The sequence below is a fragment of the Lichenostomus cassidix genome, chromosome 7 (assembly GCF_008360975.1).
Source record: "Lichenostomus cassidix isolate B80296 chromosome 7, HeHo_3.0, whole genome shotgun sequence".
NCBI classification, from domain to species: Eukaryota; Metazoa; Chordata; class Aves; order Passeriformes; family Meliphagidae; genus Lichenostomus; species Lichenostomus cassidix.
The window spans coordinates 23,120,054-23,137,956 of NC_139488.1; the positions used below are offsets into that span (position 1 = coordinate 23,120,054).

At 40.7% G+C, this 17,903-nt stretch overlaps 1 long non-coding RNA gene across 1 annotated transcript; it reads left to right on the plus strand.

Moving 5' to 3' along the window:
- Window positions 1–1,997: 1,997 nt before the first annotated feature.
- On the plus strand, window positions 1,998–16,769 carry LOC146434800 (uncharacterized). The gene is made up of 3 exons (XR_014853503.1): window positions 1,998–2,126; window positions 3,921–3,982; window positions 16,367–16,769. It is a non-coding gene; the product is annotated as an uncharacterized LOC146434800 (long non-coding RNA).
- Window positions 16,770–17,903: the final 1,134 nt, after the last annotated feature.

Below are 17,903 nucleotides of genomic sequence, written 5' to 3' on the forward strand. Positions count from 1 at the left end.
AAATTTTACATAAATATTACAGAATAGCCACTGACTGAAAATTTGTTATGATTATTCGTGTTTATGTTTGGTGGCTAATCCTATGGGCCACACACAAGCACTGCCACAAAACCTATATACTGAATAATAACAGCTTGGAACTTTAACCTCAACTACTGGTGGTGAGCAGGTTTAATGAAAAAAATTCTACTAAAAGTTGCACAAAATTAAATAAGGTACATAACTAAATGCATTCAAAGCTTTCCAAGAGACTTACGCCATATTTATACCAGAAAAGTAAAGAATGATTAGAAATATTTTCAGGCACTGGAATGCAATTGTCCATATTCATACACTGCTCGATGGTGCAACACATTATATGGTATCCCTGTCAGCATTTTGCCCATGCCAGCTAATAATCTCCAAAATTTATTTCCAGGTGTGGTTAAGAGGCTGATCCAGAAACCTTTCACAGAAGGCAGTTTTCAGGTAGCCAGCCTACTTTGGGGGTCTGAGAGAGGCAGCAGTCCAGTTATTTGGTGCCAATTGATTTCAGTGCCAGTTGATTTCAGTGCCAGAGAACATTCCTGGGCACATGTACATGCTCTATTTGTATCAGTCTCATTGTGCTTTGGGTGTGTCTGGCTCAGATGCTTACAGTTAATCAAGTTGCTGGGACTGGGAAAAGAGGTGAATTTTTCCCCAGCTCAAATTTGCTTTTATGCTCCTCTGTAGAAAGGGACAAAATGTATTTTCCAAGTATATGACAAAATTCTTTTTTAGAACAGGATTTTTGTAATGTCCTTCATGGCTTTTGTTAGCTGTTGCAGCTTCCCTGCTTTTCCTAGTCTCCACTTTGCTGTGCATTGGGAGAATCCTGCAGCCTGTGCTGTGTGGGAACATCAGAAGCTGAAGATTTGTAGTCCCCCTAAGTAAAACGCTATTGAGGAGCTGCTGCAATTGTGGTGACAGGGCTTGGTAACCCAGGCAATCCACCCAAGTTCTCTGTTCCTAACTTCATGAGGGAAAAAATAATGATCTGTTTTTCTTCAAGTCACAGAAGGCTTAATTCAGTTAACAAGTCAGCTTGAAACACACACCAAAGTCTCTTTGCTACCAAGACAAAAGCTCAAGGGAAACAAGACAATTTGTGTAACTCCATGCTTTGTAACCAGACCAGGTTTATCCCTGTACATGGTAGACATCCTAATTTCTGAAATGCAGCACTTTGGGAAAAGTTCACTTAACACTTACATTTTGCAGCTGAAAGCAATTAATTAGCATAATTGTTATTTTTGAGACAATAAATACAGGGACTAATGAAATGAAACTCAGATTTTTCTGAATTACCTGTGATTTGGGATTTCAGTGATTACTCAATGTCTCAAGACTTATGTTTAATCCTCTAACCACCATAGCTGCTGATTTGCCTTTTGATATTTGCCATCTGTGAAAACAAAGGAAGGTGTCTGAAGTTGGCCATCTAAAGCTTTAACCAGTGGAGCTTCCTCTGTCTTTGCATCAGACTTGAAGCAAAGGAGCAGTGAGGTAAAAAGGAGTCTCTGTGTGTTTTGCAGCAGCTTTTGCAGTACTGATGCACATTTTCTATGTTCTTATGTTTTTTGATGGTGATCCCACTTCAAACTGAATCTCTTCTTGTTCACTCTGTGTCAATATGAAATGCGAACAAAGTCTGAGTAAGATCTTTTTGTGAAGAATCTCTTTGAGCACCTAGCCCTATCTTGGGCTCCAAGTGCCCTGTAGCTGAGGTCTATCTCAGCAGGCTGAGCTCAGAAAAGGATGTTGTACTCAACTGAACTAGGATGGGTTTTTGCTTTGTTTTGTATTTCTTTTTCCTGTTGCTCTAAACTGTCCAATCAGTAGAGGAAAAGCTCCAAAACTTTAAAGCTGCTTGTAAAGGCTGGATGAACGAGCTGTTTTTTTTAATTTACACTCGTCTCAAAATGTGTTTTGCAACACCTCTGAATTCAATTAAAGACTTTTTTTTTTTTTTTTTAAGGGAGGAATGGGGACAGGGTTTTCCTTTTCATTTTATAGGTCAGTTACCTTTCATCAGCTCTGCTCCTCACAGAAGTGTGAGGAGCATCTCTCCAGCTCAGTATCTGGGGATCCAACAGGCCCTTAAGGTATATTGCTGTCTCTTGTAATTTCACCAGAGGAATTAATCTGAAGAATGTAATTTTCATCAGTCCTGTTTGTAGCAAGGTGACCTAATGTGGGAATCTTTGACACACTCAGATGTTATACTAAGAGGAAACTGCCAGAGATCCAAACGTGTGCCTCTATGTAGGCATATGGTACAATCTGGATGCTATTTGCTCTGAAGCGTGTATCTTCTGTTGTCCTCCATCCTACCTGTGATCCCCAGGAGGCTGTGTGTCCTACTGCAGGAGGTCAGATAAGGTCCTGTGTCTCTCCCATGTCTGCGTTTTAGGCACCTGAGCTATTCCCACAGTGGTGTGGGAAGGTCAGTCTGGGGTGCATAAACAAGCTACATTCAATCACAGATCCCCTGTACACATTTGGTTATAAACTTTAGCCTACTACCACAGTAATAGTGTAGAAACTATAGTTGCTCAAGGACAATGAGGGAGCCAAACCAATTGCTGGGTACTTCCACAGGAGCAAAGATAATACACACACAGGTTTTCCCCATGGAAAGAGAAAAGCAGCTATTGGCATGGTGATGGTGAAAAAGGAATGATTGTGCACTCTTTGATTCAGTGGCTTCTGCTTCTAGAAAATTATCAAGAGGCAAACTGAAACAATCAAAACAAAGTACTTTTGTGGTCAGTGCAAATGCTGTGTAACCCCTGGTCACAGGATGCTGTGAACAGTAAAATTTACACAGCTCCAATGAGGGTTGAATGGAATGAATTAATGGAGGAAAAAGTCCATCATGAGCTGTTGAAGGTGCTGCTGCTAGTTTGGGTGGACAGTGAAGAACAGATAGCAGGAACTGGAGTACTTTTCCTTTCCTTAGGCTGTGTCTAGGCACTGCTTTAAGTTCCTGGCAAAAGAATCCAAAACACCAGGTGAGATAGATTTTCTTATTTTCTTAAAGTTGTGTCCAAAAGAAAAGTTACATTTTGGAAGTAAAAAAGTTTCATTCCCACTTGCCAAATAAAATCGAATTTGTTTTACAACTGAGTCAGCTTTAGTTTTCAGAAAACATTAAGAAAAGGTTTTAATTCACAGCAAATGAATTATATGTGTTTTCTTCAAGTGAGGTTTTTTGTTTTGTTCCTCCCTCCCCCCCTCCCTTCCCTACCCCCTTAGGAAAGAAAAAATTATGTTTTTTATGTTGAGTGACATGAAACTTCTCTTTTTCTCTCTTGACCCCCCAAAATTAATTATATTCATGCAACTGTCCTTGAGAAAAGAGTGGGTTTTTTTCCCATGCTATCAAATTTGCTATTAAAGCAAAACAAAGAAATAAATGCAATGGCCTAGAGAAATAGCCATGGAACATTGGAAACCAAAAGGGAAAGCTTGCCAGTTGCAGTCAGTTTTAACCTCGAGGGGAATGAGGGGGTGAATATTGTTGTATAATTTGCTAAGTCACTTGTAAAGTTCTTTGGGTTCCTCCAGGATCAAAGGCATTATGGGAATACAAATTGTTATTAAGACTTCTGAAATGTGACGATATTATTAAAGGATGTGGTCAAATTTCCCTAGGCAAGAAGAAATTCCCTCTCCTCTTTTGCTCTGTGCAATTGGATGTTTATAAGGTGCTTGTAGCTGGCTGATTCTCTCCTCAATTTAAAATCCCATTTTAGTGGTCATGTTCCTTTTTGTTGGCAGATTGTTGTTTAATTTCTCGGAAATTAGTTTTACTGGGCAGTTCCCAGTGCTGTTGGATGTCAGACACTCTGTCTTAATCACCATTTTCTATTGATGTGTCTCCTCTTGCACTTGAGGGTCAAAGATGGACACTTCTTCATGGCTGAAGTTATGCCATACAGGAATGTCAGTATATGAGGTAAGACTGACCCTAAGGGAGACCTTTCCCATCATCTTTCCCAGCATGTAATAATCCATGAGCTGTGGCACATACAGTGGCATCAGCTTGTTCTCTTCAGGCTGCAGATACAACAAATAGATTGAATCAGAAGAAATAATTTCACCTGTTCTTCCTGCAGCCCATTTCTGCCTAAAAGACAAATGCTGACACTTGTGATACTCTATTTGCTGTATAGCAACCTTTCTTACACTTGCCAAGCCCTCCTATTGCACCAAACCTCCCTGCCCTTGGCTCCATCCCAGCCTTCAAAGACTGACAGGGAGACTCTCAGAGCCCTTCTTTGAAAATTATCTCCAGCACAGAAGATAAAGGGCCTGGATTCCCTTGTTTACCTGGAGAGTCACACACTTTGATAGTAAATACCACAGAGATAATGTGCTGCTCAGTTTTTCAGGCAAATTCACACAGCCTAGTTTGTGGTTTCTGGCAGATACACAAAGCTGCTCTCCCAGAGGGTCACAAGATGTGAAGAGAAAGGGATGAGTTAGTATCCAATTTACAAGCCTGACTGGGAGGGGAAGGGGATGGATACAATTTACAGGTGGGACAAGGGAGGACTACTGCACTATATCAGTTAAGGGAGGCTGAGGAACAAAAAGCAGCTCTGTGCTTTAGCACTCTTGTATCACTAGGATCTGCAGGTACTGGGAGGGTAATTGAGGGTCTCTGATACTCTTACTGATCTCTGGTAACTTACTGGATGCAGCTAGAAATTACAGTGTGTGTTGCCCTAATGAAATCATTCTGCCTGTCTTTGCACTGTCAGTTTTTATAATTTTACAAAGATGAGCACATTCAAGAAGCCTCAATGCTCTTTAAAGTGCAAATCACTCAAAATGGAGCAGCAGCCCAGAAGACAATACTAGCCTTTGCACATTTTCCAGTCTGCTGGTAATGACTTCAGTGCATCCCCACACAGATGTGCAGCAGGTTTCTAAAGGAGTTGTGCCAAAGGGCCAGCAAACTGGGGAGCACACAGGGGTCCTTGTTTCAGCAGATGCAGAAGCAAACCCCTTGTCCCTTCCTGGCCCAGGGTGTGATATTTTGCAGAATCTGGGGCAATCTAAAGGCTGCTGAAGCAGAGGTCACAACAAATGCCACCGTGCTCCTCTGTGCCTCCAGCTCCCTCTCTGAAAGCACCAGCTGTCTGTCCATGGAAGCAGTGATGTTTCCCATGCCTGGCATCCCCTCCCTTTCTTCCAGGGTTGAGACGAACCACGATGCAGGGTAGGGAACTGGATTGACTCCAGGGTAGAAAGGTGGGTGAAGAATGGGAGAGGGCTATGGAAGAGGCTCATAGTCTCAATTAATTCAAACTGCTGGTTTAGGCTCTTTGAGGCAGGGATTCAACAAGCTCCTACTGTGCTCTTTCCATCTTTGAATGCAAGCACTTTAGACTATTTTAAACCCCTGTGAATGGAATAACAGAGCAGTATGTAAAATTTTCTCAGCTGACACTCACGGGAGGAGAAGCTGCAAGTAAGGAAGAAAAAGCCTTTGAAAATTCCTACCTTTTCCATTTTGAGCCACCTCCAGGGTTAAATCGCATGACCCACAGTGCTCTTTGCATAGCTGTGGAAAGACCCCTGAGGTGCTTCATGGAGACCTGCCAGAGCCAGGAATCTGTCTAGGAATATGGTGCTCTGAACAAAAATTTCCCTGTCAGAAGGGGTAGCAATGATCATACCTTGCATTTAATTTCTTCACTTGCTGCTCCTGAGAATGGCATTTAAAAGGTGATGCAGCTCTCCCAGTCACATTTGCATTTGTTTTGATACATCCAGGATTGTGACAGGTGTATCTCAGACACCTATTTCCAAGCCTTCTTAGAAGTCAGAATGGAATGACACCACCAAGAAACGTGTTTGTGCATTTTACTTCATTAGAATATATGAGTTTTTATACCACTCTGTCCCTGCATTCAGTTGCTTAGAAAATGGAGGCATATACTTTTTTTTAGCTCCTTTTATATTTAGGCAATCTCTGTCCATGTTTTCATATTGGTATGACTAAGGATGAACTACATAAATTAAAAACAAACAAAACAAACATACAGCAGTAAACAAGTAGACTCTGATTGAGAAAATTGCTTAATCACCTATGTAATTTCATTTCAATGATTAGTCATGTTTAAAAGTTATGTGAATGCTTAAATATGGAATTAATTCCTCAGCTGTAATATCTCTGTGGCTTATCTAATGGCATTTCACTGAGTTAGGGCTTAGACTAGCCCCTAAGTTCTGGTTCAGCAAGTATAAGATTTCTCATCCTTCTTAGGTCATAACCCCCTTCTAGAAGTCAATCATTTTTGTGACTCCCCATAAAAGTAAGAGTGAAAAATCTGCTGGTGATAACATGGTGAAGTCTCTAACATGTTTTTGCTCAGGTTTTCTGAGATCTTGGCAGGGAGTATTTGACCTTGGAGTTGAAGGTGGTACAGGGAGGAGAAGAGCAAGATTTTCTTGGCCTTGGATTGTAATAACATTTCAATGCCTTACAAACACCCTTGATTGCCTTTCTGACCCCTCACTCCCTTCTCCTCCCCTATCTCCCCTGGTTTTGCAATGCCCAAGTTGAGAAACATTTGTTACAGAGACAGTTAACCTCAGTGCAGTGCTTTCAAGGGGTCAGGAATCAACTGCTTTGTAGCTAAAAAATGCTTGACCCTCCCTGGCAGAAAAAAAAAAACCAACCAGGGCACTTCATCTCTACACTGAACAAAGCAGGGGGGAGAGGGGGAGGAGGAAGAGGAAGGTGGTAAACATCCAGGCTGTGCCTGTGACTCTAATAATTGAAGTAAGAAATCTTCTGATATTGTCTTTATGCCTTGTGTTCTCCTTTGAGATCAAGGCATAATGTGGGAAAAGAAACCTGCATTTCTTTCACCTTTAAGAAGACTTTCCAGATTTCAGATCATTCCTGTGATGTTCATTATTAAAATATGGGTATTGGAGCTGGATGCTAGATCATGATCAAAGTTCTTCTTGAAGCAATGCATGGAACTAATTTGGGTTTCCTAATCCTAACTGGCATCTCATAGTATAGTGTTGTGCTTTATAATGTGTATGATATGTGTTTATGCTGGCCAGCTACCCAGGTCCCTCTGTTAAGCTCTCTATAAATGGCAATATAATTAGGAGGACATGTTTACAAACTCTCTTCACATCTCTCTGACTGGTTCCAGCTCTGCCTCACTCTGAAGGTTTCCATTTTGCTGAAACGTCCTGGCAAGAATATTTGTTCACTTAAGAGCCAAGAGTTTTGACTCAGTTTTGGAACAAATAGATTGCCTGAATGTGATGGGATTTCTCTAGTCTCACTGCCTGACACTCAAGTCTCTAACCTTGGCAGTGGTGTATCCCAGAGAATGCTAAAATCTCCATTTTTGACTGTGCCCTCATCCTCTCAGAACTTGCTCAGACCTAGGAAATGCTTCAGCAAAACCAGGACCTGAACATGGGTTTCCAAATTCCGAACTCCATCCTAGAAGCAAGGCCACCTTTCCACTCCTGTCTTTTCTTGGCAGGGACAGTATTCCCACGGTGGCTCTGTGTGCAGGTTATTCAGCCTCGAGCTTGTAGTTCTCTATTTCATTTCCATGCAGTGGTACCATACAAAGACCCTTCCTCCTTTAGTGTCCACCTCTGATTTGCAATTAGCTAACCTTATTCAGACAGCGTTTATGTGGCACTGGGGTTTTCCTGTGATATGGTTTCCACGTCTGTGTTCTGCAGGTCACCCAAGGTTTTATGAGCTCATACCTGTAGTGCATTTCTCAGCTGTGACTCACGAGCAATTGGCCAGCCTGTTCACTCCCAGAACACCATTTTACATTTGGAAACCTCCTTAGCTGTAAATATGTCTGAGTTTTACTGTGGATCTGTCAGTCACTGACCAGTCAGGACAGATGTTCACAATTATTTTCTCAGCAAATATTGTCAAAAAGCTGCAGTAAAGCATATGAATATTTTCTGTGACCAGTTTATCATTTAGGAATAACAGAATCAGCAGTGTTAGTTTTGGAAACTACTAGTTAAAGCTTACTTAGTCATTTGAATATTCATAAAAAGTTGTAGTATTTAAAGAAATTTTTTTATTGTTTGTGAGCACGCAAAAGAATATTTGTCACTTCACTTCTGCAACAGACTTATAGCCACTGTCACACCTCTGGATTTTTGTGAGCATTTATCAAAGAAGTCTATTAGAGCCTGAAAATCATGCAATACATTAATCAAAACACAGTAAAATATTGTGAAAACCTCAAACAATATCTGCCCCTATTTGAGTGTGAGGGGCCAATGTCACAATTCTGTAAATCTTAAAGCTGAAAAAATCTAATATATCTCTACTTTTCACACAGAAACACCTTCCCAGTAGAGTAAGGTTTCACCAGAACATGCAGTTTGAAATTTCAGTGGGGTATTAATTTAGTTCTTTGGTACCTTGAATAATGGTGGAAATAATATCATAGACATTTCTTTTAAAAACGTTCCTCTGTTTTGCCTGAAATTCAAGATATTATTTAGTATATTATTACTATTATTATTAATATTATTTATTGTTATTTGCATTATCTCACAGGTTATATTCAGAATCAATTTCTTTTCGAGATCCAACCGTACACTGAGTTCTTTAAAAAGTGAATGTGTGATTCATAAATTAAGTTCATACTCTGGAAAGTTTTATCTGATTTGCTTCTGTTTGGGGCAGAGCTTGGTTAGTTTATTTTGGATGTTCTTCATTACTGTCAGTGATGTGCAGTGGGCTGTGCTCAAATGTGGTTCTGAGTTTTATTCCTGAGGCTGTTTGAAAGATAGGGAAATGGAGGCAGAGAGCAATTCAGTTGTCCACCATCATATGTGTAATTATTGCTGAGGGTGGGAAGTAGAACCAGAGTTCCTGAAAAGAAAGTATGTTACCTACTTATGGAAGAAGGTCACATAAAACCTAGTTCTTATAATTCCCTGCTTTGGAAACAATGAGATAAAACACTGAAGTTTATTTTTGGCGCTCTTGGTAGTTGTGGAGCTACTGCTAAATGCTGAGACCATGTTTGATGCTTTCCTGTTTATTTGTGTCTGTTGCTTTTTATCCTGGAGAGTTTTTACATAAACTCTCTCATCTGTGTTTGCACAGAGCAGGGACATTTTGATCCAAGATTAAGGCATGCCAGGAGCTACAATAGTGTGAACAGTTTTCAAGAGGTCACCATAGTTTCTTTTGCAGCTACACTGCACCTTTATAATAAGCTGTCCTCTGAATTGCTTTTCTGAGCTCTTGAATGTCTTCCAGCCAGTTTCTTATGGGTGTGAAACCTGATCAGGGTTGGTGTCTCTGTACAAAGGGATGTAGAGTACTGGTGAAAAGCCCATAAGCTTCTGATGTGTTTTTTCTCAGCTGGGCTCTTTGACAGCAGGAGGGTCAGAAGTTTAACTTCAAATTGGCTTCACAGAAAGCAAAGAAAGACTTTAGCATCAGTTGGTTTTCAGATTGAACAAGACCCCTTGAATACCACATACTGTATTCTTGGGGAAACTCAAATAATCTTGGTGTACCTTTCAGTGAGCAGTTCTGTCTAACCTTCAAGATCTTCTCTACACCTGACTCTCCTCAAACTTGCTTTCCTTTGGAATTGAAGGTGTCAACCACCTAACTGTTGATCAGTGTCAACCATATAATTTTTTACATGGAGGAGCCTATTTCAATGAAAAACTGATGATATTTTTCCCTAAAAATACAGTGCAGCAACAGGAATCATGTCTGGTTTACTGCCATGGTTGAGCTTTTCCAGCGCCCAGATCCAAGTCATCATTTCACCACACTTATATGCTAGAGTGGCAAATGTCTCAGCGTGGTAGTAGCCATAGGAACAGGGCAGGCTCTTGTGGGATGGCTGTGTAACACAGGGGTCGTGGCCCCTTGAAGTCGTGGAATCACAGGGGTTTAGGGTTCTTTGGTTTCAAATAAGAGAGAGCCACAAGGTCTTAGGACTAGCAAAAGAGTAATCAGTGCTTTTTCAGATTGCAGAGGGTAGGTTCACCAGTCTGTTCAGTTAAAAGGGCTCTGGGGTCAATCAAAGTTCAGTTAGAGCAAACCCAACCGTGTCTGATTTTATGCATATCCCTAATGTGTTCTTGAGGCAAGCAAATATCACAGCCATTTTCCACCTCAGCCTTCTTGTCTTAATTATTTATCCCTCTCTGGAGCTGTTGCTGGTGCAGAAGCTGGAAATATTGTGCAGGTGCAGACTTACCTATTAAAATGCAGGGATCATGACTCCTGTACCCCACGTTTTGGCTAACCAGATGTTTCTCCATGCCTCTATTACCCTGTACTGTTCCCTCATGGTTTCGTGAAGGTAAATGAACTCAGGACAGAACATAGCCATGCTCCAGAGATTATCCTGGGTGGAGTTGTGTCTAATATAGCACACTGCAGAAAGCTGAATAGTCATGGAAAAAGAGTAAAAATGCTACTTACTTCTAGAGACTCAATTTAGACGACAATAAATGAGAATAGAGGCTGGGATATTTTTCTGGAAAGTCAACTGTAAAGTAGCTGTTTAGGCTCCCTGCATAAACAGTGGGGAGAAAAGCAGCCTGATTCACATGTCTTATACCCCTCTATTTTAGGTGTTTCAAGGGTAGGGATGGACACAGTCCTTCAGTGTTAGGAAAGGAAACTCTCACTCCCTGTGCACATGAACAATTTGCATTGCTCTGGAGTTCAAGTCTCAGTTAAGAGCATGGTTGGAATGTAAATAAGGACAATAGCTGGTTGCAATTTGCAATCTCAGCAAGGAATCTGAAGACTATCCAAGTGAGGAGACTGAATGGGGAATCAGGAGATTGTCCAGGCAAGAAGACTGAATGATAAGCTCTGTCTAAAGCAGATACAGCCAGAGAGGCTGGGGGCAGTGGCCATGGGTAATGCCATGAGAGCTTTATTTTGAGGAAGAAATGGCCTTCTCAGGTATTCAGCCCAGCTCCAAATCCCTTTCTAAAGAAATCCAACCTGGATCTGGGAGAGGGAGAAAGAAAGAAAGAAAGAAAGGCTTAATTCTTAAAGATCCCATGCAAACAATAAACAGAGTTTAACAGTCAATAGGCAGATTAAACTGGCTGTGGATCAAAATGCATCAGGAGTAAAGATTTATTGCAGAAAACTAGACATGGAATAAGCCCTGCTCTGTTGCTGGAGCTCTGACTGGTTCTAGTGAGGAAAGGGAGGGGGAAAGAAAATTACACTGTCTTTAAAAATAGGCATCAGCAAAGCTGTTCCTGGCATGCTTTCCTGCCCCAGTCCATACCACCCAGTGGGGTAAATATCTCATTCCAATAATACCACTGATTAAATGGCTGTGGGATAAGGAATTTAATAAATTCCACACAGCATGTGAATGGTAATCAGGCCAGGAGCTTTATGCACTTTGGCTTGTGACATATACCACTGGGTTATAGGATAATTAAGGGAATATTCCCTCCTGTCTCCAGATCTCTAGTGACCGTAGGGCATGTTGAGCCTTCTGTTTCAAGGGGTATAAATAGAGCAAATGGGATGAAATGAGGTGGGATACATAGTTGGAATACCAGTCAAATCTACAAGGCAGGGGCACAGTCCTCTGTAGTGTTCCACTCAAGGAGCTCTAGATGTCCTGGTAAATAACTTTGTTCATCCTGCATCCAACGTGTGTAATATGCCTATATACTTATTCGATGATTCATTTTGACTCCTTGTTACAAGGGTAAAAGCCTTTTTAGATTATATATGCTCTGTGTGCCTGAGGATGAGAGTGAGACGATTTTTTACTCCCCTGCATTGCTGTTAGTCTGTTAAAAGGTTTTTTTCATCTGAGCCATTAAATTCTGGGCTGGACTCTGTCTAGTAAGAAGGCACTTTTTCACGCTTGAAATTAATTGAATGTGTCACATGAAGTGAAATCCAAATTTCCACATCCTGTATTTCTGATCAGAATTCCCAGGCAGAAATGTGCCTCATCCTGCAGCCACTGCCTATGGAATGTGCCTGTGTGAACTCATGGAGGTCCTTGCAGTGTGTAGTTCTAATGGAAGAAGCCTGCAGGCACCCAGTCTCCTGTGCACACTGACTGACCCGTGCTGAGGAGTTTGGAAAATACAAAAGAATCGGTAACATCCCTTTTATGTGAGCACATGACAGATAATGCAGGTCAAATGCAGGGATTGCATCTTCTCCCCAGAGAAATGGCCTTCTGAGGCTGCTGTGAAGAAGCTGGGGCATGCTAAACTTTTTTGGTATCTCCTTCCGGCAGACACTAAATTCTGAAACAGTGTCATGATGAAGATAATGCCCTGAAAGGCAAAGATGTGGAAGAATTCAAGCTGCTTTTTTCTCTCAAGCTGTGTTCTTTCTGTATTTTGGCAACAACTGTTTAAAAGTTGTGAGTTGTTAGGTGTGTCTCAAGGCAGTTTTATCTATCATTAACCAGAACCCTGATGTTTTTGCATCAACAAGCTTGCAATACAGACTTGGTGCATTTAAATGGATATATATAGAATTTGCATAAAATTAGGGAATTGTTTATATTTTTTAAAAAAGAAATTTATAAAAAAAACCTGAAGTATTTTGTGCAGGGGAACTGCTGGGCTGAATCATATATTCAGAGGGCTCTCTCTTCCCCTACCACATCTTTCCCTTCAGCTGCAAGAGTGGTAGGAATTGCTGCCACTTCATTTAGCCTCTGGAGAAGAGGCTGACACATACTTTGCCAGTGCATTTCACAAGTCACAAGACAGGAGATCATGTATCTTGGTTCTGTCCCTGGCTGCGGGAGAAGAATGTGGCTTATGGGTCTGATAGGGGGTAATCAAAGCTCAATCAGCCTGAAAGATGTTGCAGCTGACTAGTGAAGATATAGACTTACTGTGCTATAGTCCTGCTTTCTGGCCAAGGTGACCTTTGGTAACCTCAGCATTAGTGTTGCTCTGAAATATGGCAGCAGCTTGAACTCAACTGTCTTCCATAATTGGGATTTATGGCCTTGGTCAGTAATAAGGACAAAGAAATGTGCAATATCAATCACAGCAAGTTATGAGTACGTGAACTGGAGTTAGCTCAGGGAACTGGCTCAGAGGTTACAGGACTATTGGTGTGGGAGCAAGATCCATCTATTCTTCACACCTGTCTCTGAAACAATCTTAGTCATTACTGTCATCACTTCTTTATGGTGTGTGTCTTTTCACCCAGGCTAGAAAAGGGGTAAGATCAAAACATACTGAATATTTGCTATTTGTAATGCTCTTGAATTCGTCAGTATTTGGGGATCATCTCAAAAAGTGTGAATTGAATTTTTGAATAGATCTTCAAAAAATCAAGGCAATCTGATGAAAAACTTGGAGAAAAATATCAGAATTTGTATTTTTTTAATTTCTATCACTTCATCTTTTTCATCAAAGGTACTCTGCTCAGCGCTTCCTCTGAGGATGGTGTTTGCCATTTTACAGAAATCTTTGTATCACAGAAGTTTCTGTAAAAGTGAGAATTTCTGAATCAGCCTTTACTCTTGAATGGAACTCATTATCTCCAATTCAACTGCTTCCCAGTTGTTTTCAATAGTTGATAAAAGTCTGTTCTGTTTTCTGATGATAAACTATATTCAACCTCAGGAAACTGGTGCACAGCTTCTCAAAACCACTGGTATGCTTCTGAAAACCTCTGGTGGTTTTATATTTACTCTATTTTTTAAAATTTTTTTTGAGGTGTCTCTAGGTGTATGGAGTGAAAAACACAGAGTCATTCTGCAGGTGTGGGCATTGGTGAGATGTAGACTCCAAAGTGACTAATGGATTTTTCTAAAATTATGTTAATTATTCGTAAAACACTAATCAGATGCACCTTTTCTGAGATTACATATTTGTGGTGCTGTTGAGAAGCATCAGTTCTGCTTTGAAACTATCCAGTCTGTCACAGTTATTATGGACAGTTCTGCAGTTTTGAATTTATTTTTCTATTTACATTCTTTCCCCTTACTTTTGAGTTGTTTTATATGTAAGTGCCTTCACTGTCACAATGGCTTTCATGAGACTAAGGGGAAAAGCAAGCACCTTTCTGCCAGGTGTTTTGAATCCACTTCTTCTCTCTTAATAAAAAGCAGTGTTCCATCTGCTCTTGAACGTGCACATCTCCACTGCCAGTTCTATCCCAACCTCACACCCCTCCAGCTGTGCACATGTTTCTTATTACAAGACAAGTCTGTGGAGGACGATGGCAATTATTGCTTGGTCCCCATCTGAAATACATTCCCAAGATGAAGGATGGCTTCTCAGATTGAAAGTTCTTGTAAGAATAATAATGCCTTTCAGGCCCTTAGCAGTTTAGGTTTCCTTCAAGAAGGAACATCTCTCAGTAAAAGATGCCATAGAAAACCTATACATTGTGTTTAATTTTATTTTTGGCAAATCTTGCTATAGACCAATATGATCTGAGTGATATTTCTTATGATTTTGGTATGGATGAAGAATGGGCCATTTAAAATGAACCAGCTGGTGGTAGACCGACCCATCTGCTATTTCCCCCCCAAATCACCATGTTTTTTACAGTCAAACCTGTTTATATATCTATTGTGTTTACTTCTTTTTTCTGGTCATACAGGAGAGGTAGTGGAAGCATTATGGAAGCACTAACTTTTTTACTCCATTTTTGTAACGTGAAAGAAATCTGGGAAGAAGTGCATAGTGTGTGTTCACATTTGTCTACATAAGTTTGTCACTCCTGTCAGTGGCACTCAGAAGGGGACCCATCCTGCAGGGGACCCTGTAGACCCACTCATGTAAACATGAAGGCAGCACAGCAGCTAGATGTCACCAGGCATTTTGTGGGATCAAACTTCCTGAAATTGATTGGTCAACTGTAAAACCACAAAGTTTCTAATGGATTGGTATGGAAGTAATAAAGTTGTATGATTGCACTTGGGAAAACTAATTCAGTTAAAACTTTACATATTTGTGCAATTACTCAACATACATTCTCCTGTCTGTGTTGTAAAGTTAGATAAATTACTTATGATGCTGTAATAGTTAATGCTTGTCAATAAAGAAATGCTTTCCTGTATCAGGGGAGATTGAACCAGAGAACAAAGAAGGTTTCTCTCTGGGTATCATGTGGAGAATGAAACCATCATATTTAAGCATACTCATACTGCTATCTAATGAGAGTGTTAGTGGGAATGGAATTATCATGGCAGAAAGGAGTGGTACTGTGAAGAGCTCATGTCCTGCAGAGATGGGCAAGGTGTGTTATCAGCTTGGTAAAACACTGGAGAGGCAGATCTGGACACCCCTGCTGGCCACAGATCAAATGAGAAGACCAGAAGAAAGACTTGGAAGAGATGTCAAGTAGTGTCTTGAACATTAAGTTAGATACTTACAGACATCCTTGGTGGTCCTGGGAGCCTGGAGTCCTTGAGAGCTCACAGTAATGTGCTTTTGGAAGCCTCCATCTACTATTCAGATGGGTTTTGCAGCAGTACCTCACTGCTTGACCTGTGATTCCTGTTATTTATGACCCCCATTCCATTTCTCTTGGCTGGATTCATTGCACTGTGGTCATTCTAATGGGATTCAAATTTCCTTTCTAAAATAAATGCTTGTCCTCCCTCAACCTTATTCCTTGTGTCCACCTCAGTTTAGCAAATTACATAGCCACAAAGTATTCCCCTGGTTGCTGCCTTCTCCCGTCCACCACCTGCCCACGTGACAATTTTGGGTAGAAAACATTGCCTCTGTGTTCCAGATTTCTTCCTTCAGTACAAGGTTTTCCTCTTTAATTTTATTTCTTTTATGGAAATGGCCCTTCAGGAGGAAGGTCGTGTTGTTTCTACTGTTTTAGGAAGGCAGGGAGAGTGTTTGGTTTTACCCACAGCAGTCAGAGTGCAGTATGCTGTTTCTATAAATGGACTGCTACAGTGTTTTGTTATGAAATGGCCTTTGATATAGGATGGCCACAGTCTTAGAGCTTCCAAATATATTTCAGTCATCTATAAAAATGACAAATATTTCTGTGCCCACAGGATAGGAACATATATGTTTCCAAGAGCTCAGTTGTGCTATCCTGAAATTAAATTGAGAACTGCTGGCTTAAAGTTGAGAGACAAGTGTTGACTGCATCTCTTTTCCACCTCTTCTGCCTTTGAGCTTTGGATCTGGATGCTCTGGTTTCAGTTGGGATGGAGTTAATTTTCTTCCTAGTAGCTGGTACAGTGCTGTCTTTCTGGATTCAGTATGAGAATAATGTTGATAACACACTGATGTTTTAGCTGTTGCTAAGCAGTGCTTACTCTAAGTGAAGTACTTTTCAATTTCCCAGGCTCTGCCAGTGAGCAGGTGCACAGCGAGCTGGGAGGAAGTATGGGCAGGACAGCTGACCTGAACTGACCTAAGGGATATTCCATACCACAGAATGCCATGCTTAGTATATAAACTGGGGAAATTGGCCAGGAGGTGCTGGTCACCACACGAAGAAGAGCTCTGCCCAATCTTAATCCAAATGGACCGGAAGTCGCCAGATTTTCAAGGACTGCTTCTCAAGTGAAATGCAAGAAAGCACCAGTTCCAAAAATGTGACAGGGATTTATAATGGTTGAAATTTGTGGCCCTTTAATGGACAATGGGTTTTTTTTGTTTCATTGCTTCCTGTGACCAGCAGGATTAGGCTGGGATGGCAGGAAAAAAAAAAAAAGACATCAAAGCAATAGGCAGAACACTGAAAATTTGTGAAACAGTTTTGCTGGCAGAGGCATTAAAAGATTCTCAAGACTTTACTCATAGAAATGTTCAAGCCTTAAAGGGTTTGCTTTTCAAATTCATCTTTTAGTTTTATGTGGTTTGCTCATCAGTGCCACAGCAATGGGACATGGCATTTCCCAGGGATAACTGAATATTCCCATAATGTTGCCAGGTGACCTGTAGGTCCCACAGTAACATTAGTCAGAGAGACAGAAATGGGACCTCAAGACAAAGGCCTTCCTTCAGCTGTCTTTTTTTCCTGTTTTCAGGAAAGCAACAGGTCATGCAAAACAAGAGACTCATGAGCCAATGAGGAATTTTGACATGAAATAATGGATTCTGGAGAAATGATTCAACCAGTCAGGGTTGCAAACATTTATTTTGCATGATGTATGTGATAATTATGATCCAGAAACAAAGCCATATGCCTCAGGGCTCTAAATGTATACCTAATTTTTTGATTTCATGATATAAAAATAGCAACAATAATCTATTTATAGACAATGGCAAGACATTTATTAATTTACCAAAATCAGTTCAGAGCATCAGCTCCTCCTGGCTAGGCATTAAACCTCCAGGAAATATCTCTGCTTCACTGTTATTGCTTCATTATTTACACTAACTATCACAACCATTTGTCTAAATATTTGCTTTTCTGATACTGACACCCTGAAGGAGTTCAGGTCAGGACATTGTTTGCCTATTGTACAGTATTGCAACATGCAAAGATTTAAGTAACTGTGGAAGAGAATAGGAAGCTTAGAAACTGAATGAGAAATGAAGGGGTCTGGCGTGGAGCACCTGATCAGTACAGTTGGTTTTTATTAAATAATACAACTTGCAGCTCTGCAGGAGGTCAGAGAAGATGATCTAATAGGTCTTCTTGCCCTTGAAATACACAGACTATGTTGCTGTGCAATTAATGTCAGTGGAGCCAGTGAAGTGATTTAGGCTTGTCCATTTAGATTATAGCAAAACCGATATTTGGTGAAATAGTTTCCTTGACTGTTCTTTTATTTCCAATAAAGGCAATGTTGTTATGGGAGGGGAAGGGAGGTACTTGGAGTCACCGAACTGCTTCACATTCCCAAATAGAGTGTCAACGACCAGACACTGAG